Below are 18401 nucleotides of genomic sequence, written 5' to 3'. Positions count from 1 at the left end.
AATGTTGCGTAAGTGAAACAACATGTGCTTATATCATGAATAACAAAGCGATATTTAAACATCGAACTACATTAATTTCAAATTTGCAAAATTCTACTTTACCGGCAATGAACGTATATTGAACAATTATTCTTTGTTACGTGATATAACCTTTCGAAAAAATCCGCCTATTCTGCTCACCCCATTGGCTCAACGTTAAATTACTGCTACATAGTGGCCAGTCTGTACATTCCCAATGGACCGCAACAACACAACCGACAACGCTAAATGTTATCCGCCTTCACCATACCTGTCAACCCACACGGTTTTACCCCTTATTTTTGTACGTGGGAAATAGAGTTTTCGGGTCCATATGGCCTCCAGGCGTTTGTGATGGGACTTTGTAGGATGAACGTTGAGATTTATCACGGCACGAGGTGACCAATCGGGTCTGAATTTGTCTGTAATAAAGTAGGGCACTGATAAGGGGTTGACAGGTATGTAGTAGTGTAGTGTATAGTACTGTAGTATATAGTGTAGTGTATAGTAGTGTAGTATTTAGTGTAGTGTATTGTAGTGTAGTGTATAGTAGTGTAGTGTATAGTAGTGTAGTATATAGTGTAGTGTATAGTAGTGTAGTGTATAGTGAAGTGTATAGCAGTATAGTGTGTAGTGTAGTGTATAGTAGTGTAGTGTATAGTAGTGTAGTATATAGTGTAGTGTATAGTAGTGTAGTGTATAGTGAAGTGTATAGCAGTATAGTGTGTAGTGTAGTGTATAGTAGTGTAGTGTATAGTAGCGTAGTTTATAGCAGTGTATTGTAGTATACCTGTCAACCCGTATAGCTTCCCGTATTTTTGTGCAGGGAAATCGAGTTTTGAGGTCCACACGGCGTACAGCCGTTTCAGTTCGGGCAAAAAATGTGTCTTTGTGTTTCTCTCTCTTGATGGGACTTTGTAGGGTGAACGTTGAGATTTATAAAGGGCATGGGGGTGACCAACAATGTCTGAATTTGTAATAAAGTACGGTACTGATAAGGGGTTGACAGGTACGTATCACTAAAAAATATCTACATATATTTTGCATCACCAAAACACTCCACAATCATCTTCCGACTCGGCTATGTCCTTCGATTCGAGTTGGATTGATGCAAACGAACGAGTTACTAATGCTCAATGGTCGTAGTAATACTAATCAACTTGCCATGAGGGGCCCAACGCCGTCTTATTAGTAAGATTCGACCGGCAAAAATACGGCAAACTAACGTAGTGCGACTCAAGAAATAAGTGGAGATCTCACGCCTGCAATAGCGACCAGAGACACCATCCATAACACAGGTTGTCTTTGGGTTAGATCGCGTAAATATATATGAAAGTGTCGTTAAACCCGCCAACACCCGACACAGCCAATAAGTAAGGTGTGTCACGTAAACAGAGCATGGCAATTCGTTACTAGTACAGCACTAGTGTGTAGTGTATAGTGTAGTGTAGTATATAGTGTAGTGTGTGTAGTGCATATTCTAGTGCGTAGTGTATAGCATAGTGTATAGTAGTGTAGTGTATAGTAGTGTAGTGTATAGTGTAGTGTATAGTAGTGTAGTATATAGTGTAGTGTATAGTAGTGTAGTATAGTACTGTAGTGTATAGTGTAGTGTATAGTAGTGTAGTGTATAGTGTAGTGTATAGTAGTGTAGCGTATAGTGTAGTATACTAGTACAGCACACCGGTGTGTTGAAGAGCTAAACCACAGCATTTACAATCTTGAGTACGACGCTTCGCCAGTAATTGCATCTAGCTTCATCAGGTGACAGATTTTGTAGAGAAACCGTCCTGTTTCGATCCTTACATAGGGGGTTGATGTGATGACAACGCTTGTGTGCTCTTCTTGTGCGGCTGGGTGGCGATTAACGAATGCGTATAAATGACTACGGGTTTCAATTGTCGTTTGGGTTATTTATATGCCGTCACATTATGGGACCTAACCCAAAGAAACCCGTATTATGGATATTGGTCGTGAAAACCTTCGTGTTAAAGAGACGCCCTCCAACGCCAAAACACCGCGGCTTAAAATTCCTCCGGCGGGGATTGAGCGGCGCCAGCGTTCAATATGATATGTATTTATATATATGTATCTTGAAATGAACTTTAATATCAAAAGTCTTTATTGGTGCGTGTCTTCATCGCCGCCGATAACTCGACCGACAGTCAATTGACATCGCCAATCTCATGTCGGTCGATTGCCATTCACGTAATATCCATTTAACGTTTATTTATTAATCGGAGCTGATGTAGTACGTGTTACCTATACGGAGTTGTTCGGGAGGGAGAAGTGCCTCCTGCACTCGGCTGGGCACGTGGGGGTTCGGGGTTCAATCGCTGATCGCCGTTGCCTCCTTCACTTAAATCATAAATAATCGGCACGCCTGGCTACATGCAAGCTGCCTTACGGCTGTGTGAAATGCAAGGCGACCCGTGATTCCTCGGGCTCCCACATGCTGCAGAGTGCACAATTGTACGCACGATTCGTCGAAAGGTAAGCTCGCACCGGCTACACATGCAAGGGTGTAAGGACGTGTGTGTAAAGATGTATGTGAGGATGTATGGATGATGGAAGGATGTGTCTACGTAAAGATGTAAGGATATGTGGGTATGGATGGATGTATGTATGCATGTAAGGATAAATATACAGTGGTACCACGGTATACATCGTTAATTCGTTCCAGAAGGTAGGAGGACTTGTGCCGAAAATGACGAACACCAAACTAATTTTTCCCATAAGAAATAAAAGGACAGGAAATAATCCGTTCCAGAGTATAAGAAATTATATTTTATATGGCATATACATTAATGGGGTTGTATTACATAATGTAGACACTACTTAGTACTAAAATTCATACATTAAAATTCCTAAATTAAAATAAATTAAAACAAATATATCAAGGGTTGTGCACTGAACGAGATCTACAGGCAGACTGAGGAGCGGCGCTTTGTTTCAGTCGTGAACGGGGTAAACGCAGTGACGTGGTGACTCATCCCGACCCATACAAGTTCTAGCAAGTGCGTCGTGTCCCAAGCAAGACGTATCCCAAGACATTTTTTCTCGTCAAAACACGACGTATACCAAATTCTACGTATTCCAAAGCAGTCGTATACCGAGGTTCCACTGTATAGTAGTGTAGTGTATAGTAGTGTAGTGTATAGTAGTGTATAGTAGTATAGTGTATAGTCTAGTGTATAGTTTAGTGTATAGTAGTATAGTGTATAGTAGTGTAGTGTATAGTGTAGTGTATAGTAGTGTAGTGTATATTAGTGTATAGTATAGTGTATAGTAGTATAGTGTAGTGTATAGTGTAGTGTATAGTAGTGTATAGTAGTGTAGTGTATAGTAGTGTAGTGTACAGTGTAGTGTATAGTAGTGTATAGTGTAGTGTATAGTAGTGTAGTGTATATTAGTTTAGTGTAATGACGACTTGACACACTTCTCTTGAGATGGCACTTTATTGAAGAGACGTTCACTTGACATCAGGCGGAGGTCCCACCGCAACAACCCAGAGTCTCCCTGTGCATCTCCCCCTTATATATCAACACGAAGTGGCGCCCCCTTTCTCGATCATTCTCACTGACTCTGGACGCTCGCTCTACCGGCAGACTCCACCGTCCTCTTCCGTCTCCTGACCACGCTCCCTGCTCGAACATTCCCGTAGCCACCAGTCCCTTTGCAGTCAAAACTCATAACCCTGTCATGACCTCCCATGCCCATTAGTCCATTCGCACTGCAGGCTGACTCCCTTGTCATCACCTCCTGTGGCCACTAGTCCACTCACACTGCAGGCAGACTCTCCTGTCATTACCTCCTGTGGCCACGAGTCCACTCACACTGCAGGCTGACTCCCCTGTCATTACCCCCGTGGACAATCGTGCATTCGTACTGCAGGCTGACTTCCCTGTCATTACCTCCGGTGGCCACTAGTCCACTCACACTGCAGGCTGACTCCCCTCTCATTACCTCCCATGGCCACTAGTCCATTCACACTGCAGGCTGACTCCCCTGTCAATAACACCCATAGCCACTAGTCCACTCACACTGCAGGCTGACTCCCCTGTCATTACCCCGTGGCCACTAGTCCACTCACACTGCAGGCTGACTCCCCTGTCATCACCCCCGTGGCCACTAGTCCACTCACACTGCAGGCTGACTCCCCTGTCATTACCTCCCGTGGCCACTAGTCCACTCACACTGCAGGCTGACTCCCCTGTCATTACCTCCCGCGGCCACTAGTCCACTCATACAGCAGGCTGACTCCCCTCTCATTACCCCCGTGGCCACTAGTTCATTCACACTGCAGGCTGACTCCCCTGTCATTACCTCCTGTGGCCATTAGTCCACTCACACTGGAGGCTGACTCCCCTGTCATCACCCCCCGTGGCCACCAGTCCACTCACACTGCAGGCTGACTCCCCTGTCATTACCTCCCGTGGCCACTAGTCCACTCACACTGCAGGCTGACTCCGCTCTCATCACCTCCCGTGGCCACGAGTCCACTCACACTGCAGGCTGACTCCCCTGTCATTACCTCCCGTGGCCACTGGTCCACTCACACCGTCACTACACACGCATTGCTACTTTTACTTCGAGCGCTTGCTCAATCCTGCTGCCACGTGCACAAACGCTCGTGCGTTAGCCTCTTCCATTCTGCACGGCTGCTGATGTCGATGCAGAGCGACAGCGATCGCTGTGATGCCTCAATGAGTCGATGGGTCTCTGTGGGTCTCTGTGAGTCTCTATGAGTCTCTGTGCATCTCTCTGACTCACTGGATCTCCATGCGTCTGCCGATTCTCTATGAGTCTCTGTTAGTCTCTGTGGGTATGCATCTCCATGGGTCTCTGTGTATCTCAATGGGTATCTATGAGCTTCTGCGCGTATCTCTGGGTCTGGATGTCAATGGGTGTATCTATGAGTCTCTGTTAGTCTCTGTGGTTAAGGATCGCTATGGGTCTCTGTGTATCTCAATGGGTGTATCTATGATTCTCTCCTTCTTCCTCCTCCGTACGGCTGCTGATGTCGACTAGGGCTGAACAATTTGGGGAAAATATCTCATTGCGATTTTCCTGACAGACATTGCGACTAAAATGTTCAAAGTCAAGCTTCAGTTCAATATTCATTGTGTAATATATTTGAAACACGTGATGGAGCATCACCACATTATACCATCAAAATATTAACTGCTCTATATTTTCTAATGCAAGGAGGTGTGGGAAGCTATAAGTCCCAGGCTACTTTGGGATCGCCTTACCATCAACCAGAGGCGAGGAGTGGTGGTCGTGGTTGTTTATGCCCCCACTGAAGACGAACATCCGTGGATGGGTGCAGGCAATGCCGTTGAGTCAGCTGCCTTCTATGACCTGTCACAGGTTCTGGCTAAAGTGGCCCCTCGGGATAGAGTCATCCTGTTGGGTGACTTCGATGCCTGTGTTGGTCACGATGCTGGCACCTGGTCTGGAGTAATTGGAAGACATGGGCCAGATCAGCTCAATAACAACGGCAGGAGACTGCTAGATTTTTGTGCAGCCCATGGGCTCGTAATTACCAACACGTTGTTCCGGCATCAGCGCATCCACACATCATGGATGCATGCCAGGTCCAAGCAAGAACATCTTCTGGACTGCATAGTGACGGAACAGCGGATGCGCGCCCATGTCCTTGACACCAGGACCTACCGTGGAGCTGATCTGCCCTCTGACCATCGACTAGTCATCTGTAAGATGCGCCTGCCATTCTTCCACTCCGGTGGTGGGTGTACACCCAGGACCCCATTCTAACCTAAGGTGGCCTGGTCTCAGCTAGCTGATGGAAGTTGCAAGCGATAATTTCATAATCGCTTGCAGCTGGGGTTGGCATCGTCGCCCACTCCTCCTGATGTCGAGGGGAAATGAGCGACGTTTAGGACTATGACTCATGCAGCTGCAATGACTGCTTTGGGTACGCGGTCCAGACCTCCGCAGAGACCCTGGCTCACAGAGGAGGTGTTCAGGATGGTTGAGAAAAAGCGACAGGCCCACTCTCATCGGCTACAGCATCCCACGTCAGAGAATGAGGAGGCTTACCGCAGCCTTCGCTCGGAGGTTCGGAGAGCCGTGAGGCGCTGCAAGGATGGGTGGTGGTCGCTGGTTGCTGAGGAGATGGAGTCTGCATCAATGGCCCGCAATCACAAATCCCTATTTAACTCCATCAAAAAAATAACCTGCAGCGCCACACCTATTACCATCATTAATGGAAAGAACGGTGATCCAATCTCCGACCCCCAGGAACAGGTTTGCAGATTTCTGTGAGGTCCTGGGGAAAGGGGAATCCCTCAGCCTGGAAAACATCATGGGACAAAGTGGGGATGACCCTACTGAGGCTGCGGTGCCTCAGATATTGGAGGAGGAAGTCACCCCCTGTGAGTGGCTGGCTGAGGCGCCATCCGTTGAAGAAGTACTGAAGGCGATCCAAAGTCTGAGACCAGGAAAGGCACCGGGCAGACTTCTGACTTTACCGAAAGAACGGGATTACATTATCCTAAGTAGCAAAAGTAGCTACGTAAAACATTTCGACTTCAAACCTTCGTGACTGCCGGAATTCACATCATCTTGTTTCTTTCGGCAAAGTCACGTAGATAGAAAATAAAAAATTAAATTAAATTTACAGAGAAATACAAAAAAATTACTTTTTCTCCACTTGATGAAGACCGCTTGTGTTGCGATTTTCAATTTGTTATTTTTATTTTATTAATTTTATTATCTTATTGTTTTTTTATATTTAACTTTCATCTTTTGATTTTCTTTTCGTTTTCTATTTACGTGACATTACCGAAAGGACCAATACTTTGAATTCCTGCAGTCACGAAAGTTTTAAGTCTAAACTACACTAAACACTCCACTATACACGCCGCTATACTCAACACCACACCACCAGATACATGCCAATCCCTTGTCAGTGGCCCACCTTATCACAGACCAATTCAGACCGTATCGGTCACCCCGTGCACCCCTTATAAATATCAACGTTCATCCTACAAAAGTACCATCACGTGGGGAGAAACACAAATGGACGAAAAGAGGATTTTGTTTACTCAATGACCCTGCGCGAGAACATTCGCGTGTAGTGCTGTAGATGGGCCACACTTACCGGCAGTGGCAGACAGGGCCCACCTGTAGGGGTGCCTCGTGCCGCCAGGGGAGGGGCTGCAGTGCCAGCCCAAGAGGGGAGGGGCTGCTGGGGACTCAGGATCCCCCGCAGCCCCACCCCTCGAAGGGGCGAGGGGTATAAAAGGGGACCTCCCCAGCCGATCTGGGCCAGTCGCAGCCGAAAAACGAGGACCCAGCCAGCTTACGACCCTGGACCCCCTCGCCCCGCTGCCCTTATAAGGGCGTGAGCGCTGTGCGGGCCGGGGGTGGGACTCTGGGACTCCCGGCCCCGCGCCCTTGTAAGGGCGTGGATGCTGTGCGGGCCGGTGGTGGGACTCTGGGACCGCCTCGCCCCACTGCCCTTATAAGGGCGTGAGCGCTGTGCGGGCCGGTAGTGGGACTCTGGGACTCCCGGCCCCGCTGCCCTTGTAAGGGCGGCGGGGCCGAGGAAGCCAGAGGTCTAGACCCGCACCTTGGCTGGGTCTTGTCAGGGCAGCCTCCCCTAGGGTTGTTATAGCCGGAGGCACCGACAGCGTAGCCAGTGTCACGGCCCGCCAGGGGTAGGCTGTGTGCCCGGGCCAGGGGCGGGCAAATTGTTTTGACTCGCGGGCCACAATGGGTCCTAAAATTTGACAGAGGGGCCGGGCCAGGAACAAATGGATTGAGTGTGTGAACTAACATAAATGACGCGTAAAAATCATTACATGAAAGGATTTGGCCTTCAACAAGTAGCAAAGCATTTATTTGCAAGGTAATTTAACAAATTGCACGAACATGAATACAAAAACATGTCGTAACTCCCGGTCAAAGTGCGCTGTCTAATGGGGAGATGGGGGCATTACAGGAGAAAGGTAAAATGTTATGTTATAATATTTGGACAAATTTTGTTGTGGTTTTCACACCTGATGAGGATTGCTTCTTGCGTTGCAGTCGAAACGTCGTGAGAATTTTATCGTTTAATATTTTCATTATTTTATTGTTTCCCTTCTACGTGGTGACTTTACCGAAAGAACCAAGAATTTAATATTTTGACAAGTTCGGCAGGCCAGATTAAAAAGCCCAACGGGCCGTATCTGGCCCCGGGGGGCCCTACTTTGCCCACGTCTGGCCTAGGCTGTGTACGGGGTGTTGACGTGGTGCGTTCTAATAAAGAGTCGCCTCTACAAGTGTCTCCAGAACGCATTACACGGGTAAAGCGTGCGGGTTTGACAGGCATGCTAATGGGACATCTGTGCCAGGCGTGGTTGCTGGCCACCCACCCCCTCGTGTGCCAGGGTGGCCGCTAACAGCGCTTGCCCCCAAACAGTTTGTTTCAAGGCTACAAAGGGGATCTTTGTTGTTGTTTTGTTGTTGTTGTGTTGTTGTGTTGTTGTTGTTGTTGTGTTGTTGTTGTGTTGTTGTGTTGTTGTTGTGTTGTTGTTTTGTTGTTGTTGTTGTGTTGTTGTTGTTGTGTTGTTGTTGTTGTGTTGTTGTTTTGTTGTTGTTGTGTTGTTGTTGTTGTGTTGCAAGAGTGGGGACTCATTACGCCCCCACCCAACAAGCAAGCAATTCGTAGCAGGCGTCAAGGTAAGCGAAGATTTAAATAACAAGAAAACCGCGCGGATAATTTTTGTTGTTTTTTGAAAGTTTCACGTAAATTTATTTAACACTTTATGTACATACTCTTTTGTTCTTTCGGTAAAGTAACGTAAAAAGAAAGTAAAGTAAAGAATAGAAAACGACGTTTCGATTGCAACACAAGCAATCGTCAGCAGGTAGGACTAAATTTGAGAGAGAGACAAAAAACATACACGGAGACACAGAGAGACACACAAGCAGAGAGAGAGACAACAGACACACAGAGACAACACAGAGACATACAGAGAGACACAAGCAGAGAGAGAGACAACATAGACACACAGAGACAACACGGAGACACAGAGAGACACACAAGCAGAGAGAGAGACAACAGACACACAGAGACAACACAGAGACATACAGAGAGACACAAGCAGAGAGACAACACAAAGACACACAGACGGACACACAACATAGCCACACAGAGACAACACAGAGACAGAGAGACACATAAGCAGAGAGACAACACAGAGACACACAGAGAGAGACACACAACATAGACACACAGAGACAACACAGACACACAACATAGACACACATACACACAAGCAGAGAGAGACAACACAGAGACACAGAGACACACAACATAGACACACAGACAACACAGACACACAACATAGACACACAGACACACGAGCAGAGAGAGACAACACAGAGACACAGACAGAGACACACAACATAGACACGTGTCTGTGTCGCCGTGTCTGTATTTTGTCTCTCAAATTTAGCTCGACCTGATGACGACTGCTTGTGGTGCAATCGAAACGTCGGCTTCTATCACTTCATTTGCTTTCTTTTGACGCGGCTTTACCGCCGAAAGAACCGAAGATTAAATATATTTGACACTTTATTATTTACAACACGCCGCTCACAGCAGCGGCGACGACGGCGACACGCGTCGCCCCAAACGTACACCGGCCACGTTCATCGTGCCGATGACCGGTTCGAGCAACGCCCCCTCCCACTCCCCCCCCTCCACGCTGTCCGAGCGACACCGTCACGAGCGGCGGCGTCGTCCGAGAGCCTCAGCATTCAGTCCGGTGGCAGCGGAGGCGGCGGAGGCGGTGGAGGCGCCGCCCGTTCCCAGGCGGTGAAACTGAAGGCCCCTCCCAGCGCGCCGCTTCGCCACGATGGAGCGCAGCACGCGGACGACGGCGTCCGTCAGGCCCATGGGAGGCTCCTCCCCCTCCGCCACCTCGCGGCGCGTCGCCCCGATGGAGCGCAGCACGCGGACGGCGGCGTCCGCCGTGCCGGTGGAAGGCTCCTCCGGCCCCGCAGCCTCCCTGGGCCCGCGCACCTTCGGCCACCGGCGGATCGCGGCCCACCGCCGGTGGCCCCGTGGCGGTGAGCGCGCCGTGGCCCCGGCGGTGCCGACGCCGCCGACGCCGGTGGCCGTCGTTGTCACCGCTCGCTCCCTGTTCCGGCTCCGGACGTTCGCGACGCTCTTGCGCCTGCCGGGAGGCCTCCGCGTCTGTGAACGAAGACGACGATCACCCCGCCCCCCTCACGTTTAGCGTTAACATGGCCGTGGGTGCGAGCGCAGTTCGCGAGTAAGAGCACCCGTGAAGGCCGGCACAGGGGTCCAGTAATTTTCACAGACGCCCCAGTAGTTTCACAGACGTCCCACTAGTTTCACAGATGTCTCAGTAGTTTCACAGACGTCACAATCGTTTCACAGATGTTCCAGTAGTTTCACAGATGTCCCAGTAGTTTCACAGATGTCCCAGTAGTTTTACAGATGTCCCACTAGTTTCACAGAAGTCACAATCGTTTCACAGACGTCCCAATAGTTTCACAGATGTCCCAGTAGTTTCACAGATGTCCCATTAGTTTCACAGATGTCCCAATAGTTTCACAGATGTCCCAGTAGTTTTACAGATGTCCCAGTAGTTTTACAGATGTCCCAATAGTTTCACAGATGTCCCAATAGTTTCACAGATGTCCCACTAGTTTTAGAGATGGCCCAGTAGTTTCACAGATGTCCCAGTAGTTTCACAGATGTCCCAGTAGTTTCACAGATGTCACAGTAGTTTCACAGATGTCCCAGTAGTTTCACAGATGTCACAGTAGTTTCACAGATGTCTCAGTATAGGAATAGGTTTTACCCTTTTGACTGGCACATAAACTGACACCTTTATTCAAGGAATCATTTTTGCAATAACCACAACACAAGCAGTAAAAATGCAAACGAAAAAAAGTCAACTATGATAATAATAATAATATGCACTGTCCTAGAATTTGATTGGTCCACACCCGAGATGGCTTTTCTTAGAGCCCAGTCTCCACTGGTGTTGGACCAGAAGACGCCAAAAGGCGTACAACTCAAAAGCAGCACACTATCAGAGTATTGAGGCCTCGGGGTGAGCATTTACATTATGAGACCTCCTTTGCCAGTAACAAGATATAGGAATAGGTTTTACCCTTTTAACTGACACAAAAACTGACACCTTTATTCAAGGCATCATGTTTGTAATAACCACAACACAAGCAGTCAAAATGCAAACAAAAAAAGACAACTCTGATAATAATATGCACTGTTCTTTTATTTGATTGGTCCACACCCGAGACGGCTTTTCTTAGAGCCTAGTCTCCATTGGTGTTGGACCAGAAGACGCCAAAAGGCGTACAACTCAAAAACAGCGCACTATCAGAGTATTGAGGGCTCGGGGTGAGCATTTACATTATGAGACCTCCTTTGCCAGTAACAAGATATAGGAATAGGTTTTACCCTTTCAACTGGCTCCCTCATCCTGCTCCTGACATCCGAGATGCTCTTGCTGACAGCAGGAGGCTTTGGCGTCTGTGGATAAAGACAAATATCCCCCCCCCCCCCGTATAGAGTTAGCATGGCTGCCGGTGCTTGCACTGTTGGTGAGTAGCAGCATCCATGAAGGCTGGCACAGCGTGCGCATAAAAAAAAAAGCTATATTGTGGACGATGTTGGTCACGAAAGCCTACGTACGTGTTAAATCTGTGAAACTACCTGGACATCTGTGAAACTATCTGCGAATCTGCGGTGACTGTGATTGTCACTGCGTGGTTGCAGGCTTACGAAGCCACGGCGGATAACGTGTTGGCATCATGTGCAGCCCGCTTACTGATCGTAGTACCACCGGCCCTAGCGGGGCCTGGGTTGAGCGCCGGTCAGCAGCGGGGGCACCGCGAGCGGCGTGCGCTGCGGGCTCCCGGTGAGGGAGCCAGAGCGAGCGTCGGCCAGCCAGGGTTACGTTGGGGCACGATACGCCAGTTGACCTGCCGACACGTGACCGGATTATATTGGTGGGTGGCCACTGGTGGACTGGGGGCCGCTGGGCGGTCACGTGGTCTAAAGGAGCTCACGGGGAGCCTTTGGGAAAGAGCCGGAGAGATCTAGAAGGTGGCTGGGGCGAGGGGCGGAGACAGGCCCAGCCCCAGGCCGATGTAACGGGGGCCCCATGAAGGGGCTCGGGGGTTCTTCGTGTTGCTGGTGATGAAGATCCACGGTCGGGTAAACGAAGCCTCTAGCCACGCGATCCGGGACCCGGCTCGCGGTCCGGGCCAGGGATAGGGAACCTTGTCCAGTTCTGTCGTGGCGTGGCCAGATGAGCATTCAACACGCAAGTGTAGGTGGTGTTTTGTTATGTTAATTTATTGAATAGTGTTGCTCCCAAGACAACGTCTGCGATTCAGTTGGACTCACTACCAACCTATTGGGATGTCTTTCAAACGATTGGCCAGCAATACACCCGGCAGTCTTTGCCACACCAGTAGCGACGTTTCCAAACCAGACCAGGTAGTTATTTGACGACCTGTTGTGCAATCTCGTGTGAATCTTTACCAATGAAAGTTCGACCGGAAGCTATCCCAAGGCCACATTCGTCAGCACGGCCTGTGGTAGAATCATCGCTGTGCACCGTGGCACTGCAGCCAGAATCAGAATCTTTATATATACTGGAGGAATCCGATGAGCTATGAAGCTCTTTTTCACAGATGTAAAATCATTATAACAGGTGTCCAATAGTTTCAGAGATATCCAATAGTTTCAGAGATGTCCAATAGTTTCACAGATGCCCAATAGTTTCAGAGATGCCCAATAGTTTCAGAGATGTCCAATAGTTTTACAGATGTCCAATAGTTTCGGAGATGTCCAACAGTTTTACAGATATCCAATAGTTTCAGAGATGTCCAATAGTTTCAGAGATTATATATATTATATATTTTATTATTTTATTGTTTCCCTTCAACGTGACTTTACCAAAAGAGCTAAGAATATCAATTACTGCAGTCACGAAAGTTTTAAATCAAAAGATGCCCAATAGTTTTACAGATGCCCAATAGTTTTACTGATGCCCAATAGTTTTACAGATGCCCATTAGTTTTACAGATGCCCAATAGTTTTACAGATGCCCAATAGTTTTACAGATCTTCTTTGGTTCTTTCGGTAAAGTCACGTAGAATGAGAATAAAATAATAAATTGATAAAATAAAATAACAATAATATTCTCACGACGTTTCGGCCACAACACAAGCGGCCTTCATCAGGTGAAGGGAGCGAGACTGTCTGGTAGGACAGCGCTGGAGTGGATTTTTTTCCACTCCAGCGCTGTCCTACCAGACAGTCTCGCTCCCTTCACCTGATGAAGGCCGCTTGTGTTGTGGCCGAAACGTCGTGAGAATATTATTGTTATTTTATTTTATCAATTTATTATTTTATTCTCATTCTACGTGACTTTACCGAAAGAACCAAAGAAGATGAATCATTGCAGTCACGAAAGCTTTAAATCGAAGTTTTACAGATGTCCAATAGTTTAATTCATGTCCAGTTGCCTTCCTCTAGTGCAGTCCCCAACGTAAACACGAGCCGTGAGGTTAACACACAGCTCACCAGTACCGAGATCTTGGTGGAAGCCGAGCAGAACGATGATCGCCTGTCGGTAGTCTCGGCCGTGCGCCTCACTTCCCTCCCCGGAATCCCCACGGCCACCGTCGCTTTGTCAGCGGGGGGTGGTCGTAGTCGCCGCACCGTCATCCCAATGGTGTCGCGGTCGGGCGGGCTGATGCCGTCCTTGCTGCTGTTGCCGCCACTGCTGCTGCAGATCCTCCTCGCGTGCAGGGCGCTCTTGCTCACAGCGGGACCGATTGGCATCTGTGCGCGCGGGAAGGCAACAATCCCCCGCATAGCATTAGCGGACTGTTGGGGCAAGTGAAGTTAGGGAGGAGCACCGATGAACACCGGCAAAGCTCCGCACCGCACAAGCGGGCGGAGTTTGCAGCACCGCCTCCTAGTGGCCATGATGATGCACCGCACCAGGTAGTCATTGCGACCGAGTCTCAGGAACACGCCGGATATCCGCCGCTGATATCGAACTCGGGTCGCCGATTTCATAGGGCAGCGGACCAACCGCCCATACCGTTACTACCACTCACCGGAATTTATTATTTACCAGGTAAAGCCCCGAATGAGCTATCGGCTCATGTTCAGAGGCGACCTGGGCGCACGTGACAGCTCGCCGCAGTGGCTTTGCCATCACCACACGTGGGAATCATTCATAGCCGCAGCCCAGCGATCTCAACGCGTGTCTCTAAAGGTGGAGGTGGGCAGAACCGGAGGAGGAGCCTGCAGGAGAAAGGTCCTCGAACAGATGACACTGAAGCAGATGAATGGGGAATAATATAATTTCAAAAGTAGTAACTTTGCATTATTTAAATATTCGCCATGTGCCGGACACCTCCAATCACCGGATTGGTTCCCACGCCACTCAGTCTCGTCTTGCAGAGATTCCACAGAACCATCTGTCTGTGTTTCTACAAACATCCCACATGCGTACGCACCGTGCGCTACCGCAGCAACTCCTGGCACAATCGAGCACACTCGCGCACCATTGCACTCGTGAAGATTCCCCCGGGCAGTTATGCCCACCCGGGCAACGATGATCACTGTTACATTGCTTTAATAGCTTTATTTCCGTGATTTCGAAAACGTTTTTGGCTTAGCCGTATTTTTGTTGTCGTAGTAAAGGGTTAGACCGATAACTTTAACGTGAATTGTCTTGTGGTTTGTTATTGTCTGACTCGCGTCGCGCTGGGATTGCTGCACACAGCGTTGATGCACGGTGCTTTTTCTGGAAGACTTTGCTGTTTTTTCCTGGATTTTTCTGTTTGCGCGTCGTCACTTTACGACGCATTTCTTGTTCGTGTTTCTGTTTGTTGCGGTTGCAACACGATTCGAGAGCCGAACGGCTTACAGGCGCACAACCAAATAAATGGAACTGAAAAATAGAAAGACGATCGTCAGCACAGCCTCTCCCTTGGTAGAGAATCGTCTGCAGCCATCACCCCTGGCGCGGCGACCCGAACCTGAGCGCAAGCCACGAGGCCCAAACACAACTCACCGGCGCCGCCGCCTTAACGGATGCCGAGATGTTGGTGGGCTTCGCCGTGAGCCCCGATCCTCTCTCCTCAGTCGCCACCGCCAGTTTCGCTCTTTTAGCAGGCCGCGGCCGTAGTTGTGGTCGCGGCGGTGGTGGTGGCGGTGGCGGTGGTGGCGGTGGTGGTGGTGGCGGTGGTGGCCGCGCCGAGACCCTGAAGGGGCCGCCACGGTCGCCTGGACAGGCGCTGCTGTTGCTGGTGGCCTTGGTTAGGACCCCCTCCCTGATCCTCCTCACGTGCGTCACAATGCTCTTGCAGGCGACGGGGGAGATTTGCATCTGAGTGGACAAAGGCAAAGATGCCCCCCCCCCCCCCCGTAGAGCATTAACAGGCTGTTGGAGCCAGCGCTGTTGGTGAGTGCATACTATACACTATACACTACACTATACACTATACTCTACACTACACTATACACTACACTATACACTACACTCTACACTATACTCTACACTATACGATACTCTACACTACATTCTACACTATACTCTACACTATACACTACACTACTATACACTACACTATACACTACACTATTACATACCTGTCAACCCCTTATCAGTGTCCTACCATATTACAGACCAATTCAGACCTCATACACAGCACTATACTATACACTATACTCTACACTATACGCTACACTATACTCTACACTATATTCTACACTATACACTGCACTATTACCTGCCAACCCCTTATCAGTGTCCTATCATATTACAGACCAATTCAGACCTCATACACAGCACTATACTATACACTATACTCTACGCTGTACGAGACTCTACACTCTACTCTACACTCTACACTATACACTACACTATTACATACCTGTCAACCCCTTATCAGTGTCCTACCATATTACAGACCAATTCAGACCTCATACACAACACTATACACTACACTATACTCTACACTATACGATACACTACACTCTACACTCTACACTACACTATACACTACACTATTACACACCTGTAAACCCCTTATCAGTGTCCTACCTTAGTACAGTCCCATTCAGACCTTATACACAGCACTATACTCTAGACTATACTCTACACTATACGATACTCTACACTATACACTACACTATACACTGCACTCCTACATACCTGTCAACCCCTTATCAGTGCCCTCCCTTAGTACAGTCCCATTCAGACCTTATTGGTCACACCGTGCTCCCCTTATAAATCTCAACGTTCATCCTACAAAGTCCCATCACAGGTGAGCAACACAAATGTACACTGAATTTTTGCCCGTATTGAAACGGCTGTAACGCCGTATGGACCTGCAAACTCAATTTCCCCGTACAGGAGAACGGGGTAAACCGTGCGGGTTGACCAGGTGTGTGAGAAGCACCTATGAAGGCCGCCGGCACGGCACCACGATGGGGGGTGGTAGGTGGCCTACACAAAAGCTGCCCAGGCCACCTTTTTGTTTGCCAAGTGCCGACGATTTGAGGCTAAGTCGGCCTAGGATCGGTTCAGGTGTCCGCCGCTGATATTTGTCACCGAGCAGGAACCAAAAGTCGAATCGCCGGGTTCGAAGCGCGGCCCGCTGACCGCTGCACCACCGCTCACGCTATCGCTGCTTTTTTTTTAAAACGTTTCTTCCTTCATCAGGTAAAAGCCACCGAGCCACATGACCTCTTGCCCGGAGGTGGCCTGGCCGCACGCGATGGCTCATCTCATCTGTTTCATTGCCGCACGCGGGGAATCGTTTACGGTGTCACCCCAAGTCTGCGGTGGAATTCCCGCACGGCGCGGTCGCGACATTCACGCGCGGCTCGGCCACATCGTGAGGAACCACCCCCCGCCCCGCCCCCCGCCCCCCAAGTGAGGGCAGCGGGCTGATGGGGCAGCGCTACGACCATTGCCGGTTCGAGAAAAGCCGGCCGCCCCCTCCGGTTTCCTGGCCTCGCAGTGGCCCAAACTGCTCGTGACGACGAACGCGATTCCGTGGGATCGTTCCTACCGGAAACTTGGGAGGACGCCGAGCAGGAGGTGAACGCGAACACTCCACGCTGTACACACTCACGCCCTGCAAGACATAGTTCATGGTTCATAGTTCATAGTTTCATTTATTTGGTATAGCCCTGTGAGCCATTCGGCTCTTGAATCGGGTGCAACCGCAACAAACAAAAAACACGAACAAGAAAAACATCTTAAAGTGACCTTGTGTGTGACTGTGCAAACAGAAAATCCAGGAAAAAAAACATCAAAACATTCCTGAAATAGCACCGTACACCAACGCTGTGTGCAAAAATCCCAGTGGGATGCAAGTCAAAATAACAACAACAACCACAAGACAACTAAGATTAAAGCCATCAGTCTAACGCCGTACTACAATAAACAAAAACATGGCCAAAACAAACAAAAAAACTTTTCGAAATCACCAAAATAAAAGCCATAAATCCAATGTAACAGTGATCATAGGGACTGTCACCGAATTTTTTACAATAAACTACATAAATAAATTATAACACCAAAATCTAGAGCCATGTTTTAGGCCACTGAATAGCAGTGGCAGCTAGGGTTGTACAACTCCTCTAGAGCAGTTTTGAGTGAAGATCTCATAGGTAAGTGATTCAAGTTGCAGTTTATTGGCAATAGCATTCCAGACCCTGGGGGCATCAATAGCAAAGACAGGGGGACAGCACGTGTGAACGTCACTCGCTCAAGCTCTTCAGAAGTTGGGGGGGCGCAGGACGTGCAGATTTCCACGCGACTCACACACCCACAGAGACACACAGACACATACACACAGACACACACACACAGACTCACACACCCACGGAATGGAATGCATTGAACGAGGATCTCGCGCGGTGGACGTTTGGTCCAATGGCATTGCTGGACGCTGGGAGTTTGTTTACCTTCGAGTCTCCGAGCAAGCCGTAGGTTCTTGGGCGAGAAGCTCCTCCTGCCTCCATCTCGAAACCGATCCGGGAATCTGAGGGCAGACGTGGAACAGCCATTAGCGCGTGGCTGTGCGTCACCCAGCGTGGGAGGGGGGAGTGGCGGGGTAGCGGCTGGGGCTGATGCTGCACTACGGAGGAGCCGCTGACCCGAGTTTGATTCCCGCTCACGGCCAACACCGCCAGTGACGGCTATCTGAACCGGTCCCGGGCCTCCTTTAGGTCAACTCGGCCTCAAATGAGAACCTGGTGCGGTGTGTAAACCATCGCCACTGGGGTTGAGGATAGTGTCCACGCGTGGTGCTGGCCAGCCACCCAC

This window comes from Petromyzon marinus, chromosome 79, assembly GCF_048934315.1.
Source record: "Petromyzon marinus isolate PM22_M1 ecotype Great Lakes invasive population chromosome 79, UKy_Petmar_22M1.pri1.0, whole genome shotgun sequence".
In the NCBI taxonomy this organism is placed as follows: domain Eukaryota; kingdom Metazoa; phylum Chordata; class Hyperoartia; order Petromyzontiformes; family Petromyzontidae; genus Petromyzon; species Petromyzon marinus.
Note: the sequence above shows the minus strand (reverse complement) of the source record.